The sequence below is a fragment of the Dermacentor silvarum genome, chromosome 11, assembly GCF_013339745.2.
Source record: "Dermacentor silvarum isolate Dsil-2018 chromosome 11, BIME_Dsil_1.4, whole genome shotgun sequence".
Classification (NCBI taxonomy): domain Eukaryota; kingdom Metazoa; phylum Arthropoda; class Arachnida; order Ixodida; family Ixodidae; genus Dermacentor; species Dermacentor silvarum.
In genome coordinates, this window is record NC_051164.1 from 41098230 (window position 1) to 41114595 (window position 16366).

The window sequence follows — 16366 nt, forward strand, 5'->3', positions numbered from 1 at the left end:
ATTATATTAGGTAAGGGTTTGTCTGAGCAAGCGATCTCACGTATATTAACATTTAATGGATCGAGCTCAGCTTGTACAAACAAAACTTGAGGTCGAAGTAGGCGGGACCAATGCTCTTCGAAAAATGCCCTCATTTCCCTAATAAATACAAATTGTGATCTTCTCAAAGAAGATGCATAAATGTTTAAATATGTTTTTACCGTTAGAATGCGGAATCTGCAGGGAAGTGTAGGCAGTCGTGCTTCTTGATATAAAACATTGTTGGCTACAAATTTTGGCAAACCGAGACAATTCCGAATTGCCTCCCGCTCTAGAAGAACCAGGGGGTTAATTTTGTACGCTGGCCCACCAGAGAATAGCACGCATCCAAATTCCAATATCGGACGAACATACATACGATAAATCATCATTAAAGTGTCTCTGCGTAGCCCAGAGCGATGTCGGCCAAGTTTGCTTATCATGCCAATCGCGCGTGTCGCCCTAGATTTAACATGATCGATGTGATTTCGCCAGCTCAGGTTTGTGTCGTATATTACACCGAGATATTTGATAAAGTCAACTTGCGGAATAATTTCCTGATGATATTGGAGAGAGATATTAATTGGTACATTCAATGGAAACACAATCAAAGCGCTCTTGTTAACATTGAGCGACATTCGAATATTCGTAAACCAGGCTTCAAGTGTTCCCAAGTATGACTGTAGTGTACTCTGTAATGAGTGAATATCACTCGCAGACGCAAAGAATGCTATGTCATCTGCATAGACATATACTTGTACACTACCGCACAATGGGATTGAACTTAGTAAAATGTTAAACAAAATAGGAGAAAGGACAGATCCCTGGGGAACTCCTCTTGTTTGACTATATTTTTGTGTCACCAAGCCACGCTGAGAACAATAAAATTTTCTATCCTTTAAAAATTCATGTATCCAATTGATAATATATCGAGGGAAATCCATGCTATTTAAAACGTTTAGGAGTATGACATGTTCTACACTATCGTAGGCTTTAGCTAAATCAAGGGTCACTAAAGCTGCATACTGCCGCCTGTGCCGTGCAAGCTTAATGCGTTCCTCTAAATCGACATGGGCGCACCATATCGAACATCCGGGTCTAAATCCAATCTGACATGGGCTCAATAATGTATTATCCGTTAAAAATTTCATAATACGAATGTGTAATACCCTTTCTATTAATTTCACAACATTTGAGGTTAATGCGATTGGTCTGATATTATCTGGGTCCAATCCTGCTCCTTGGTTTTTGAGCAGGGGGATTATTTTTGCGAGTTTCCAGTCAGGAGGAATCCATGCGTTCATGAGGGAGTAGTTAACGATATTGGAGAGGTCTCGTGGGGAGAGGTCAAACAATATTTTAACATGCCTGATGTAATGCGATCTGGACCTGGAGCTGTGCCAGGGAGCAGCCGAATAACGTGCTGAAGTTCTTCCATTGATACCTCTATAAAGTCATCCCCTGATAGAACCCCTACGAAGTTTACTTGCAGCTGAGTTGTAAAACGCTCTTCTAAGGCTTTTGCGATCTTATTTAATGATTCTAATAATTCTTCTGGTGGCAAAACCACTGAATCAATATTTATGGGCACTGGAAAGGCCTTACGAGAGCGAAGAAACCTAAATAATGCTTTTTTATTATCACTTTTCGATAAAAAGTTGTACCGTTTTTCATCATAATTATCTTTCGCTAAGGAAACTGTTCTTTTAAACGTAGCAGCAGCATATTTATAATTACTCCAATTAGTAGGGCACTGATTGGAAATAAGTTTCTTCCATGCAGCTTTTCTGCGTCGATAATCTCGTGCGCAATCACTATTCCACCATGGACAATCAATGCGCTCTTTTGTTGATGATACTACAAATTCTGATTTTTTAATAGTACCCTTCAAAATTGCACTAAGACTCATCGCTTTAATATCTGTTTCCATATCTGTTCTAGAAGACAAGGTTGACTGTAAATTGTTTTTAAATTTTGAATAGTCCACGAAAGTATGCGTATGTGTATTTAAAGAAATGAGGGGGTTGTTAATTTCAATGACAATCGGGCGGTGGTCACTACTAGTGGCGGCATCCACCACAGTCCAAGAAGAAATGGAAATGCCTGAGCTAGAAAATGTCAAATCTAGGACAGATCGCGACTGCGAACGCACGAAAGTGGCAACTTTAGCATTTAAACATGTGAAATTTTTAACATTAGCCCAATCCCATAATCGTTTTCCAGATGAGTCTGTGCGGAAGCCCCATGACACATGATGTGAGTTGAAGTCACCCGCAAGCAATATGTTCTTTTTGCAGTATGTTACTGCGACATCAAGTGGGCGAACGCTTTGCACTCCAGCGGGAAAGTAGGAGTTAATTATAGAGAGCGGGGCGCAACCCGGAATAGTTATTTCTAATATTAAGATTTCACATTCGGATGATAGGGTATGATGCGAAATTTTTGCTTTATGACAGAATTTAGACGAAATGAAAAAAGCTAATCCGCCACCTCGTGAAGGCCTATCCAATCGAAAACACTTGTAATTGTTTAAATGAAAGTCTTGGTCAGCGGACAAACAAGTTTCTTGTAATAGTATAACGTCTGGCGATTGTTGGGAGATTAAATATAATAAATCTGTAGTTGCAGAAAGTATAGATCGGCAGTTCCACTGCAGTATCCTTAGGCACCCTATGTTGACGGTAGACAAGCAGCCGCAACTGCTTGGTCCAGGATACTGTCTTTTAGAAAGTCAGTCCTCGTAAGTGATTCTTTCACACACTTTTTTGTTTTGGAGTTAGGAGAACGAGGCATTTTGTTGTTAGGCGATCTTGTGCGTTTAAGAACTCGAGTGTCCATATCTACATCTCGATTGCCTAGAGAGTCTGAATCGGAATGGCATTCATGATCAATCTGAGCGGAAGTCGAAGGACGTACTGAATCGTGACTGTTAGAAGGAAGAGGTGTCTGATATTTAGGTGATGTTGCAAGTAGGGCGGCCGTATTTTGTGCACTGTTTGTTAGTGTCTGAGATATACCAGCCAATTGCGTTGATATTACTGAAGCCAAAGATTCAGAGAGATTTAGTAGAATTTTTTCTAATGCCTTTTCCATCGCTTTTTCTATTGCTGCTGTAATTGCCTGGGGCAGTGACTGATCCATGCCGAATGACTGACGGGCTGTTACACCGGCATAACCCTGGGTCCTGCTCTGAATTTCTTCAAGAGCTTCTCGACGAGAGCACCGTCTCCTCTCAATTATTTCAATCACCTGGATTTCTTTGGATCTGGCAGGGCAGTTGGAGTAGTCTGCAGCATGATTCGCATTGCATAAACAGCATGACTGCTCCTGAGACGTGCAATCGTTGGCATCATGGTCTTCTCCGCATAATCGGCATCGAGCAATTGAACGACAGGCATTAGCGCTGTGTCCGTACCGCCAGCACTTGAGACATTGTAGTGGTCGTGGAGCTAAGGGTTCAACCCTGTAGATTAACGGCCATGCCTTTATCTCTGATGGGCGAGCCGTCCCTGCAAATGTCGCTATGATTGTTTCTGTAGGGACCCTCTTATTATCTACAAGTCTGGTACAGCGGTACACGGAAACTACACCTGCTGCAGAAAATATCTCTAGGATTTCTTGTGGAGTTAAGCTTATGTCCACACCGCGGACTAGGCCTTTGCAGCAAGCTAGATGAGGAGGGATGAAAGATCTCACCGGCTGCGTGGCAAAGTTAGTGCACTTGAGTAGATCCTGTACACAGGTCTGGTCTGGTGAACAGCAAAGGATTCCCCCACGTCCAAACTGTCTGACCTCGGTGATCTGCTGAAAGTGGGATGAGATAGCTCGAAGTTCTGATTGAATAGCCTTGGGGTTCTTCATACGAATAATTCCTCCATTGTTAGGTACCAAAGCCACAGGAACGCTACTGGCTCCACTGCGAAGAAACCATTCCACCGGTAGATCCTGAGGGGGAATAGAAGCAGACCAGAGGGTAGCCCTCTGGCCTGGAGATGAGACAGACATCACCTTATCAATAACCACCACTGTCTCAAGGGGATTAGAACAAAACAAAAAAAAGGTAAGAAAAGTAACCGCCGGCTACTTGTCAGCAAACCCGGATGAGGACCGGATCAGGGCACACCAAGGCAGCGTCCTTCGAACTGGAACGATGGCTGCTCCTTCGCGAACCCCTTGGAACGGCGGAACACTGCGGAACACTGCGGCCGCTCTTCAACCGCCCGCGCCGAAGGAACACGGCGGCCAGTGCTCTTCTTCTTCTTCTTCCTTCAAGTTATGGCACGTACCCTCGAGGGGGACATTGGCGATTGTTCGCAATGGGAACTTAAGTTTGTTATTGCTGTAACAAACATATATGATGGTTATTCGAAATGAAAATTAGGTTGGAAGTCAGCGCTTGTCTTCGTCGTTCCTTCGGTCTCCTTGTCTATGTATGCGCTGTAAGTCATATTTGCAAGAGAACATTGGGCCACTGCTCCTGTCCGCCACCGTTACGCCTTCGCTATCGTTGCTGGAGGTCACAATTATGGCAGACACCCACTACAAGGAATGGGGCAACAGAAATAATTGAAGTAATGAAGGGTACACAGAAGTTGGAAGATCCCCACGCACTGTGGAAGTCGGTGTAACCGAAGCTTTACTAAAACGATAAGGCGAAAAGAGTGCACCACGATAAGAAATGCGCAGTTGTTTCAGCGACGAACGTGTCTCGTAACTCGCCCTTAATGGCTATTAGCCGCGATGGTGTTAGAAGTTGTATTGAAGGGCGATATGCGTGAGAGCAACACTCGACCAAAGTTATCCGCGGATGATTGGCTAAAGGCATCTTCGGATGGACGCTATGGTCCTCCGAATCAGAGCAGACTGATTCGGGATGCCCCCACTGTGATTACAAATAGAATGTATCTCGTGCCAACTGAACAACAGGGTGCTTTGTGGGACAGTAAGAGCGAAGGTGTTGTGGTCGCTACCTATGTTTCTCTAACTATCTGGTGGCGCCACCTGCGTTCCTTCCAGTATTCCAGCGCATGAACAAGCTTCACTTGTTGCGACGCCAGTGTGTATGGGCGTGTCCACGGTCAGCGTGGCTCTGCGGCCCCTCTCTATACGCGGTGTCGGTACCACCTCCAACATTCGACATTGTGTGAGGAGTAGCCGGTTGAACGCCTTCGTTAGCCTTCGCATACAGAACGCGAAACGAAATGGCCAGCGAGCAACAGGCGTCTGATTCATATAAGTGGCTCGGCACATCCCTACGGCAACCCGACGTTGAACAGGGACGTTCGCGTCGGGTGCCCTTCAACAGCGTTGCGTCTTGGCCGGCATGGAAGACCCGTTGCGACGATTGCGCATCCGTCACTGGATTTTGCCGCGCTTCTGTAAAGGCAAGTACGCTCACTGTTCTATTGTATGGTCCCTGAAATTCGTCCCCTGCTTCAAACCTTTCCACTTCCCGTGGACGAATTGATGTGCTAGGAGGCTGTCGTAGCATGTCTAGGAGCGAAAGCTGACGGTAGGTTTCGGTAACGCGACTACTGCCGCCACCTTTACACGCAAAACATGGCGGCGAAGATGGTATACGTGGACGATAATGGTCATCGCCGTGAAAGGAAAGAGTGTACCCCTTTTCCAGTGCAACCACGTCAACAACAGGCAATATTTATCGGCTACTCCCACAGCTGTACTGGGAGAGCATGTCTCTCAACGCTCTGATATGGAGTGCCGGTATGAGAAAGGACTATCCGCAAATCTAGCCTGGAGCGCCTCTTTTGGGTCATCCGAACAAGATCGGTCTTTTGGGAGTGCTTTACCGTTCTCGAAAGCGACCAGCCGAAAATGCCATATGTGAAGCGATAGCTCCCTGTCGCAAACCTGTTGAGATGTCCAGCTGTGTGTGTTGTGGGCGTTTGCGATGAGAACGACCAGACCACAATGGGGACTATTGCACGACAACTTAATGGCGAAGACGGAATAACGACTACGGAATGACGGCAATAAAACAACGATGAAACCGTGTCGACTTTGGCATGACGACGATTGAATGTCGACGATTACATGCTGAGACGGTACGACTTTGACAAAATGATGAAGAAGGCAAGAAGGCAACGTTGACATGATGAGCACAATGAATTGAGGGCAGTGATGTTATCGACTTCAATGCTCTTGTCCTATGTGCAGAATAGTTAATGGCCTATTTCACTAAATCTCTCTTGTATTCATGTAAATAAAAGCCTTCTTGGGTTCAGCGTGCTTATACTCTTAATAACGGTTGCACCCTTTGGGGCGTATCTTCTCCCACAACGATAATCGTCATCTATCTTGAGTGCCTTTCCTTTCTTTAACGCTGCGGGCCCGGTACCTTCAGGTCACGAACGGAATGCGGGTAATCAGCGTGGCATAGCATTCTCGGCAGGAAAGTAGCGAGCGCACGGTTTTCAAGAAATGAAATGCAAGCAAGGCAGGCGACGATTGTTGTGTGACAAGAAAATGCCCAGAGTGCGAACGTTTTTAGAATGTAGCCTGCTCTATTGTGGGCGGTACAGTGCGGAACGTTTACAATGATGTGACTTGTATAACGATAGACTTCGGAGCTCACGAGCACTTAGTTATGAAGGCGTTAGACTGTACAATTATAGATGTTTATACCATAAAGTGGACGCAAGAGTTTTAAATAAATAATTCCCCGACGATTACGCTATTTCCTTACGCGAAATTTGAGCGCAGCTGTACACGTTTTTTTTTTTTTTTCGCGATATATTGGCTCGCGTGGATAACCTGTTTCGTGCGGCACGCTGCAAACGGAGCGTAGTTTGGCGCAACTGCCTCGCTAATCGGGAGATCGCGTGAGGCAGCGCGTGGGTGACGCGTGGGCGTGATTCACAGCCGCAGCCGCTGACAGACTTCCGCTCCTGCAGCACTTTGTTTCCATATAAGGTATCGGTGGCATCTTCGGTGAACAGATAACGCGCGCTACTCTGGCGCCATCTCGTAGCCATCGTCGCTGCAGAGCAAGTCTTGCGCGGCACTACGCTTTTCTTCTGACGCTTTCGTCATACTCTCCTCCTCCACTTTGCGCGTCATCGTTCATCTGCACTCTCCTCCTCCACTTTCCTCCTCGCGCTCTCTTCGCTACCACCGACTATCATGTGCGCACAGCGTTCGCTCTTTCATCCTTCGCTGTGCTCTTTCGCTCGGTTACGAGGGACGCCAAGGGACGACACCGACGCTCGCCGCAGGAATGGATGCCTAAGAACTTCGCGCTAAAAAATGTTCGCCATCCCGGCCCCGCGAAAGTGAATGTCCAACGAAGCTGTGGAAAACCGCCACTACAACTGCTGAGGGGGGCATTCTTTGTAAATACGAAACCATTATATCATCATGTTAAATGTAATGTGATGACGTTAATTGATGATGATGACACCAAAGGACACGTGATGACATAACGTCAAACGTCAAGTTACGTCGTAACTCTATCGTCACGTGAGGATATCACCTGACGGCGTAATCTGATGACGCAATCAGGTTAAACGTGACAACGTAACGCAATGACGTCTTCGTCAAGTGATGATGTCACCTGATGACGTCATGTGATGACTCTTGGAGAAGCAGCACACTGCGCGCTTCCCGCTTCTTTTCACTGTCACCGGGATCGGCCCACATTTATTTGTCAGCAAAGGTCGCGCACGCGGACACGAAAAATCCCGACCAGCTAGAGGCAAAAACTTTGCTGTAAAATCCGAGGACACATGAGAACTTATGAGTTCTGAGTGCGAAAGCATTAATGCCCAATTGAACGCCGCTGAGCGTTCGTTCGAGTTATGAACTGCTCGCGGGCAAGCGAGCGCGTTGAGACGCTTGGTCAACGCCTCCTAGATATCGCAAGGCTGATGAACTTCGGTCCCTGACGTCATGCTACCTTGCCAGACTGCCACAGAATCTAACCGAGTAAGCCGCAGTGATTGTGACGTCACCGCTTTGCTCACGCCGGGCTTTTCAATGGAAATTTCGGTTCGAGTAGCATGATGTCATAAAGCAGAGTGCGCAGGCCTGCTATCTAGGAGGTGCTGGTTTAGCCTAGTGGGCGACACACTCGGCTCTTCAGCGTCGGGTGGTACGTTCGAAACTCACTACCGCGAACGTTTTTCCTTTCGAATTTATTCTGCTTTTTTTATACAATAATTTTTGGTATAGCGATTACCAAGGTGAAGTTGGAACTCAGACAAGAGCTTGCGCGGACAAGGAACGTGCGGATAACACAGGCTTCCAAGATCAAGGGTGACGTGACGTCGTGCGATGTCGTCTCCCCTCACGCAACACCTGGAGCGCCAGCGCGGCAGCAAGTGTTCTCTTTCGTCTGCTTTGCTCCGCTGAGGCGCGCACGTGAAGTGGTGTCGCAGCCAATTGGAACTTAGGTTCCGTTTCGCTGCTACAGACGCCGGCTTTTTCACTCAATGGGCCATTTGATGCTTTCGCATCAAGTTGTGTTGGCCAAAATTTTTACCGCAGCCTTTGCTTCTGTCGCCCTTTTCATGTTCGCTGTACACTTGCTCGTCGAAAAAATTTTATTTTTTACAACGTTTTGTCGTCACCACAGTTTTTGTGTGGCATTGTCTCTGGGTGCACTACCTAAGCAATGTAATTTTTAAGATACGTACACTGATTACCTCCAGCAGGCCCGTGGCCAGCCTGTTCATAGAGTCGCTGGCCAGAGCCGGGCCCCCCCCTCCCCCCGAAAAATTCAGCCCATGCAAGGCTCTAAGTGAAGGGCGGCGAGACGAGGTCCACAACATCTCGACCGACAAACTTAAACAGCGCTTCTACGGCTCGATAGTGATGGGCACTTCGGGCGTTGATGCCAGAGAATCACTTATATACGATTTCACTGTGTATCACTGGCCTTATCGGGAACGCATTCTCTTCACTCCATCTACAATGAAGGGCTGAACTTAATAGAGAACCGAGACGCGACCCCCGCGGTATTCAGTAACCACAAACTTGCAAGCAAGGGGTTCATACATTCCTATACAGCCCTTCTCTCCAACGTGCACATCGAGGGAGTCTTTAGTATACCTGCAGATATCTCCATAAGAAAACGAGTGAAGTATATCAAATAAAATTTTGAAAAGCAGTTCTTAGTGAAGATAAACGACGTGTGAAAGGCTGCAGAGGACACATTGAAGGAGCCAGGCTAACTCGTTCTATTTACTGTATCTGTGCAATCTTAACAAAATTAGAGAGGACAATAATGTTACAATAATCGATTCATTTTAGTAATTGCTCAGTTGCTTTTTTGAGGCAGCAATTGACAAATGTAATGAATTACGTTTTTGAGAGAAGTAAGTGGAATTGGAGTTGGTTACTTTTTTCTGTTACGCGTACAAATCTGCTAATAGCTGGCTGTCGATCAAACTCGTTTGCGCTGATGATGTAAAAATCTAATGTAAGCAATAAATACAACCAGAAACAAAATTATTTTACTGGTTTATTCATTATATTGTCTTGCGGCATTTCTTTGTCTTTACGTTCCCGGTTCACCCGCAGGTACTCTGCGTTATGCAGCTTGTTTTAAATGCAGTTAAGCAGTTGCTGTGGCGATGGTTCGCAGTGTCTGCCCGCGCCCATATTGTGCAAAATCCATTACCTGGAAAGAAAGGCGCAAAATATGCGTAAAGTGTGAATAATTTAGTCCTCGCGTCTTCGGAACCTTAAAAAGAACTGAAAGTGGTTCGTGGTGACTGCTCTGTGCAGTGCGTAACCATTCGAAAGGGTAAGATAGACGCCCACTGACCCTTTTGAAACTTCCTAGCTATGCAAGAGTGTAGCTTCGGCTTTGTTGGTAGGAAGTTAGCTACTATTTAGCACAAAATCTGGAGACAAGGAAAGAAAGCATGACACACATAAGGGCTAACACTCCACGGTGATTTACTTGAAGCCGAACCACTGATATATATATACGCCAGGGGGAGTCATGGCAGCACCACACACGGCCCGATGGCCACATACGGCACGCGACTGCACTTTTAGCTACTCGCGGCCGTATTCAGACTTTCCTGGTGTGCTGGCGCCTCAATAGGTGCGTGGCCACATGGCGAGAAAAATAAAACGACAATGTAGTCGCCATGCATGAGCAATACATACAATAAACCATTTCTTAGCTTAACTCTGAAGAAAATTACAACAAAACAGATGTGATAATGTGGAATCATTCTTTGCAAATCAAACTTATTCGTTAATCTACCAACGCGAAGACCACATTATAGGCGCAGCATCCATATAATTCGATCAAACACACCTTTCCGCTTTGTATGTTTCGATTGAATGTTGACTTACTGCAGGCAATAGGGCCGGCGAACCAATGCTTTTATTTCGGGTGTTTGCCAGTTTTCAAGTTTTACAAAAATTTTATCGCACATCAGCGCATCGGGAGAGGACCTGGTAATACTGACGAGGCTTTGTACTACTCCGACATAAATAAAAAAGTCACACTTTCGCCCGAAAGGCGAAGCATCGATTGCGATAGCCAATTAATGAACAGCTATATGAAAGTAAGGATAGTAGCTTTATCGCCTGGGATAAAGTTGTAAACATAGGCATACTAACTAAATTAACAAGCATGGTGTCAGGTGGCACGCACAAGCAAACATGAACGCATTTCACTCGATGACCGCGAAAACTCGCTAACAAAACACTGGAGTGAGAAAGTGCAGCAACAGCAACGAGGGAACTGACCTTCGTGCGGCCGCTCACATCAACGTGAACTAAGGCCGCGAAAACACAGCGCAGGGCGCACTCTGTCCCCGCCACAGATTGCTTTCAAGATACAGCGGCCCAGGCGGGCGTGCACATCACTTGTACTTGAGGTCCCCCATATGAAGGCAATGTCCAGTGTCCAAGGCACTGGGCGTTGTCTGCTGGAGGGATGCTGCAGACGCTGGGGCGTCTGCAGCATCCATCGGTGAGCACAACAAGTGGGATGTGCCACACTTCTGCTGGCCAACTGGGCGTCTGCAGCATCCATCGGTGAGCACAAGTGGGATGTGCCACGCTTATGCTGGCCAACGTGATCTTTTACTTGGGAAAAACCACGAAGGTATGGTTCGAGATGCATAAAGGCCGACATTACAAGCTGTGACTACTGCAAGGAAAAGCTACGCGATTTTTTTGGAAGACCTGTAGGACGTGAAATGGAGGCCAAGCTAGAGGTAGCGTCTTGTGCCCAGACATCAACCGAATCGTACGTTGCGTATATTCAAGACGTTCTGGCTCTCTGCCATAAAGCGGACGTGGACACACAGTTCATACGTCGCGAACTTGAGGCTATGGCTCCAAGTTCTCACTGTCCCCGTACGCACGACAACATGACCATCTCGCTCATTTAAGCTGTTGTCCTACCAAGAAATTGCAAACATGAACATCCAGTCTGCCGTCCGCCCACGTGCCAACCCTGCCTCTCCTGTCATCGCCTCTGCTGCCTCTCGACAGTCATTCCCGAATCTATATCGAAACCCCTCTGAGTGGCGAACACCGGATGACAGGCCAATTTGCTTCGATTTCTCCCGGGTCAATCAAATCCCCCGCCACTGCCGTAGTAGCCACTGGTACTCCTCGCCTCGACCACATGCGGATCGCCACTTCCGCATATCCCACTCGAGTATTAAGTTTACTGCTCACCACTCCCCTAGTCATAGCAACTTCCTCGACATGACGGTTTACATAGAAAATGGAAAACTGAGAACAGCACTTTACCGGAAGCCTACGGATAGCCAGCAGTATTTAGACTACACCAGCCATCACCCACGACCCTGCAAGCGAGGAATTCTTGTCGGACAAGGAAAACTAATAAGACTTTGTAGCGAAGACAACTATTATTTCCACCACCTCAATGACCTTAAAGTAAGGCTAGCGAAACGAAACTATCCAAAAATTCCTCTCGACCGGGCTTATGACGTCGCGTCAAGATTAGCGAGACAGTCGGCATTAGCTAAGAAACAGCCAAAACCAGAATCTGATAGACGACCAGCCTTTATAACAAAATATTCTAATGCCCTCCCAAACATAAACAATATCCTACGAAAATACCACCCAATATTATCAAGTAACGAGCGCCTGAGAAAAGCTTTCCTGGCCAAGGGTTACCTATCGCCGCAACAGAAACTTTAAAGACATGTTAGTGCATGTAAAAGTCAGCCAACATCTATCCCCCGTAATAAAAGCATGTTCTCGCCCCAGGTGAAAAACCTACAGGCACCTTCAAAGTGACCTTAATATTAAAAGCACCGCAAATAGCTATACACACGAAGTCAAGACTAGCTTTGCTTGCGCTAGTTCCGATGTAATTTATATGCGTGAGTGTTTCCTTCTGTAAGAAACAATATATGGGCGAAACGGGACAATCAATGAACGTCAGGTTAAACGGACATCGCGCGGGCACGGCTAAAAAGCTTCCCAAAGCCGTCGCCGAGCATTTCAACCGAACCAGGTCACAACTTTGATGACCTAAACGCTACATACTACAGTCAAATTCTCGTCCTGCCGAGACAGAAAATAGAGAATTCGTATCTCAATCATAAGTTCAAGACATTGCAACCAATAGGCATGAATGTTTCAAAGGAAGCTTTAGAATCTATTCGCTATGCTAAACTTCGAAGTATAGGCAACAGCACTCCGTTATTTTTCATTGAGTTGCTTAGTTCCCCCCCCCCATTTGTTTTTTTTTTTTTATTTATTTGATTGTCAAGAATATTGCAACCTTCCCTTCCTTTCACTCATTTTTTTTTGTTCTTTTATGTATATATCCACCCCCGCCCCCCTTTTTTTTTCCACAGGCACCATTTTTCTGCCGCTCCTTTTATCCTCTCTTTCAAACACGATAGTTCACTGACCTCAATTAACTTAAATTATGGGGCTTCACGTGCCAAAACCACGATCTGATTATGAGGCACGCTGTAGTGGGGGACTCCGGAAATTTCGACCACCTGGGGTTCTTTAACGTTCACCTAAATCTAAGTACGCGGATGTTTTCGCAGTTCAACCCCATCGAAATGCGGCCGCCATGGCCGGGATTCGATCGCGCGACCTCGTGCTTAGCACCCCAACACCATAGCTACTAAGCAACCACAGCGGGTAGTTCACTGACCTCCAGCGAAGCAAATACCCCCCCACTCCTCCCCGTCATCCAGGCCCCTTCCACGAAAAGAGGAACCTACAGTGAACGTCAACCGGCTAACAAACGGCGCTGCCTCAAATTCCTCCACCGACCATCAGTAGCGCATTATCTTTCTTCCCAATTCTACACCCTCGCCAATAACACACTCTCGCTCGTACACCTCGCATTCCCGCCTTACCTTCTCTTCCCTTTAAAAGAACCGTACCTATACAGGGTGTTTCACTTAACTTTAGCCAAACTTTAAAAATAGGCAAATGTCCATGTACCTGCACCGAACCAAGGTAATGTTGTTGCCGTCGCTTGGAAATACTCAGATTATTTTTTTGCGTTCCGCCTAATTAGAGAATTAGTCCTGATTAATTAATGAACTTCTCAATTATTATAGTTAGATGAAAAGTGTCAATGAGTAGATTGTAGAGCAACATGATAAACTCCCGATACAGCTTTCTGTTGCTCAAAACGTACTCCATAAAAGTGTTTTTCCCAGTGTGAAAGATGCCCGCGAATACACGCAAAATGCCTCGAGCGGCCAGTCGCGCGGCATTTTCGCGTGTATTCGCGGGCATCTTTCATAGTGCCCCGAGTAGAGCATATGTCGTCTTGAGAACAAGTCGACTTGTCGAAACGTTGGCTCCTGCCCTCGTCTTGTTCTCGTGTTACTCATCGTCTTGAATTTCCATCTCCCGCATTTCCCGTAGTTTCGCTCAATCATTTGTTGCAATTCTTACCCAGTGTTGCTGAACAGTACAATGTCATCTGCATACCGAAGGCTGCTAGAATATTCGCCGTTGATCCTCACTCTTAAGCCTTGCCTGACCCCTTTCTTGATAGCTAACTTTCTACTTTCTTTGTGAAGAACCAATATAGCTTTGGAATCTTTGTATTCACGTATGCCTTCTCTACCCTTTGATTACGCAATGGCTCAATGACAACTGGTATCTCAACTCAATCGAATGCATTTTCATAATCTACGGAAGACATATGAAGAGGTTGATTATACTCCACAGATTTCTCTGTTACCTGATTGATGACATGGATGGGATCCATTGCAGAATATCACTTCCTGAAGCCAGCCTGTTCTCTTGGTTGACTTCAGTCAAGTGTTGCCCTTATTATGTTGGAAATTTTGTTGGTGAATATTTTATGCCATACTAAAAGCAAGCTAATGGGCCTATAGTTCTTCAGTTCTTTAACGTCTCACTTCTTATGGATTAGTATGATTAGTATAATGTTGGCATTCTTCCAGCTTTCTGGTACACTTGAAGTCGTGAGGCATTGTTTATAAACGGCCGCAAGCTTTTCAAGCATGCTATCTCCTCCATCATTATTTAAATCGACTGTTATTCCATCTACTCCTGCCGCTTTTCCCCGGGTCATGTCTTGCAAGACCATTCTAACTTCATCACTAGTTATAGAAGGAGCCTCTTTATCCTGTTCACCACTACTTCGAATCAAAGTAACTTGGTTGCTCTGGGCACTGTACAGGTCTGTATAGAATTCTTCCGCTGCTTTTACTATGTCATCGTATCGCTGATGATATTACCCTGCTTATCTTTCAGTACATACGTGTTGCCTTGTCCTATGCTAAATTTTCTTCTTGCTGATTTCATGCTGCGTTCATATTTTACGGCTTCCTCAATTTTTTTCCACGTTATAATTTCGAATATCCCTTACTTTCTTCTTGTTGATCAGTTTTGACAGCTCAGCGAATTCTATCTCATCTTTCGAATTTGACACTTTCAACTTTTGCCGTTACTCTATTAGGTCCTTTCTCACTTGGAAGAGCATACCTACGGCTTGCCTCGGTGCCTTGCCTCCCACTTGAATTGCTGCTTCTGAGATCAGTCTTGCTACTGTTTCATTCATTACCTCTATGTTATTTTAATCTTCCTGTTCTAAAGCAGATTATTTGTTTGCGAGCACCAGCATGAATTCGTGTGATTTTACCATTACTGCGTCTAGGTTGGCCTGTTTCTTCTTGACAATTTTTTATGTTTCCCTCTTCAAATTGAGAGAAATCCTATACCTCACTAACTAATAGTGACTGTACTTTACCCTACCTAACACTTATACATCCTGCACTATGCTGGGATCGGCAGATAATGTGAAATCTATTTCATTTCTTGTTTCTTCATTAGGGTTTTCCCAGGACCACTTCCTGTAACTGCGCTTCCTAAAGAAGGTATTCATTATTCGGTGATCAGTATTCATTATTCATTATTCGGCATTCGGTATTTATTATTATATTTCTTTCTGCGAATTCTACCAACATCTCTCCTTTAGTGTTCCTAGAATCGATGCCGTAGTTGCCATTTGCTTGTTCCCCAGCCTGCTTTTTCCCCACTTTTGCGTTGAAGTCGCCCATGACTACAGCATACTTAGTTTTCAGCTCTCTCATTGCTAATTCAATATCTTCATAAAACTGTTATAATTCTTCATCATCGTGACTGGAGGTTGCAGCGTAGGCTCGTACTACCTTTATTCTATACCTCCTAATCAGCTTTATTACGTCGACTGCTACCCTGTCATTCATTAATGCTGTAGGATTCATCAATGCTTCCCGCTATGTTTTTGTGGATTGAAACCCTACACCGTATTCTCTCTTATCTGGAAGACCTCTGTAGCAGAGGACGGGACCGTTAGTCAGCACTGTATAAGTCTGACCTCTTGTAACCCCACTAAGGTCAATTATATCCAAGGCAATGCCTGACAGTTCCTCAAAGAGCCCTGCTAAGCTAGCCTCATTCGAGAGGGTTCGAATGTTGAACGTTGCCAGGTTCAGTTTCCAGTTTCCAATATCATCATCACCATCAGTTGAACGACGCCAATCCTCTCCAAAGAATGAATCAGCCAATAATATTTATCATCGTTTATAGCGCCCATAGGGCACTTCATTCTAGCTTTGAATCTGTGTCATATAACATAAGGACATTTACAATGTTAGGCTACTTACTGGAGCGCCAAAGCACATTCCTTATCAAATTTCGTCGTTTCAACTACAAGAAACCTCCAACTACAAGAAATATATGACGTTATGGGGCACAGCTTCGACTGTTAAAATTAAGGACTGATGTACTTACCATTCGCTCCCGACGGAGAACGCAAAACGAAACAGTTCACCTCGCTATGAACAATCTCGTGGTCTCCTCTAACGAAATTTGTATATTTTTCTTGAGCTGTAAC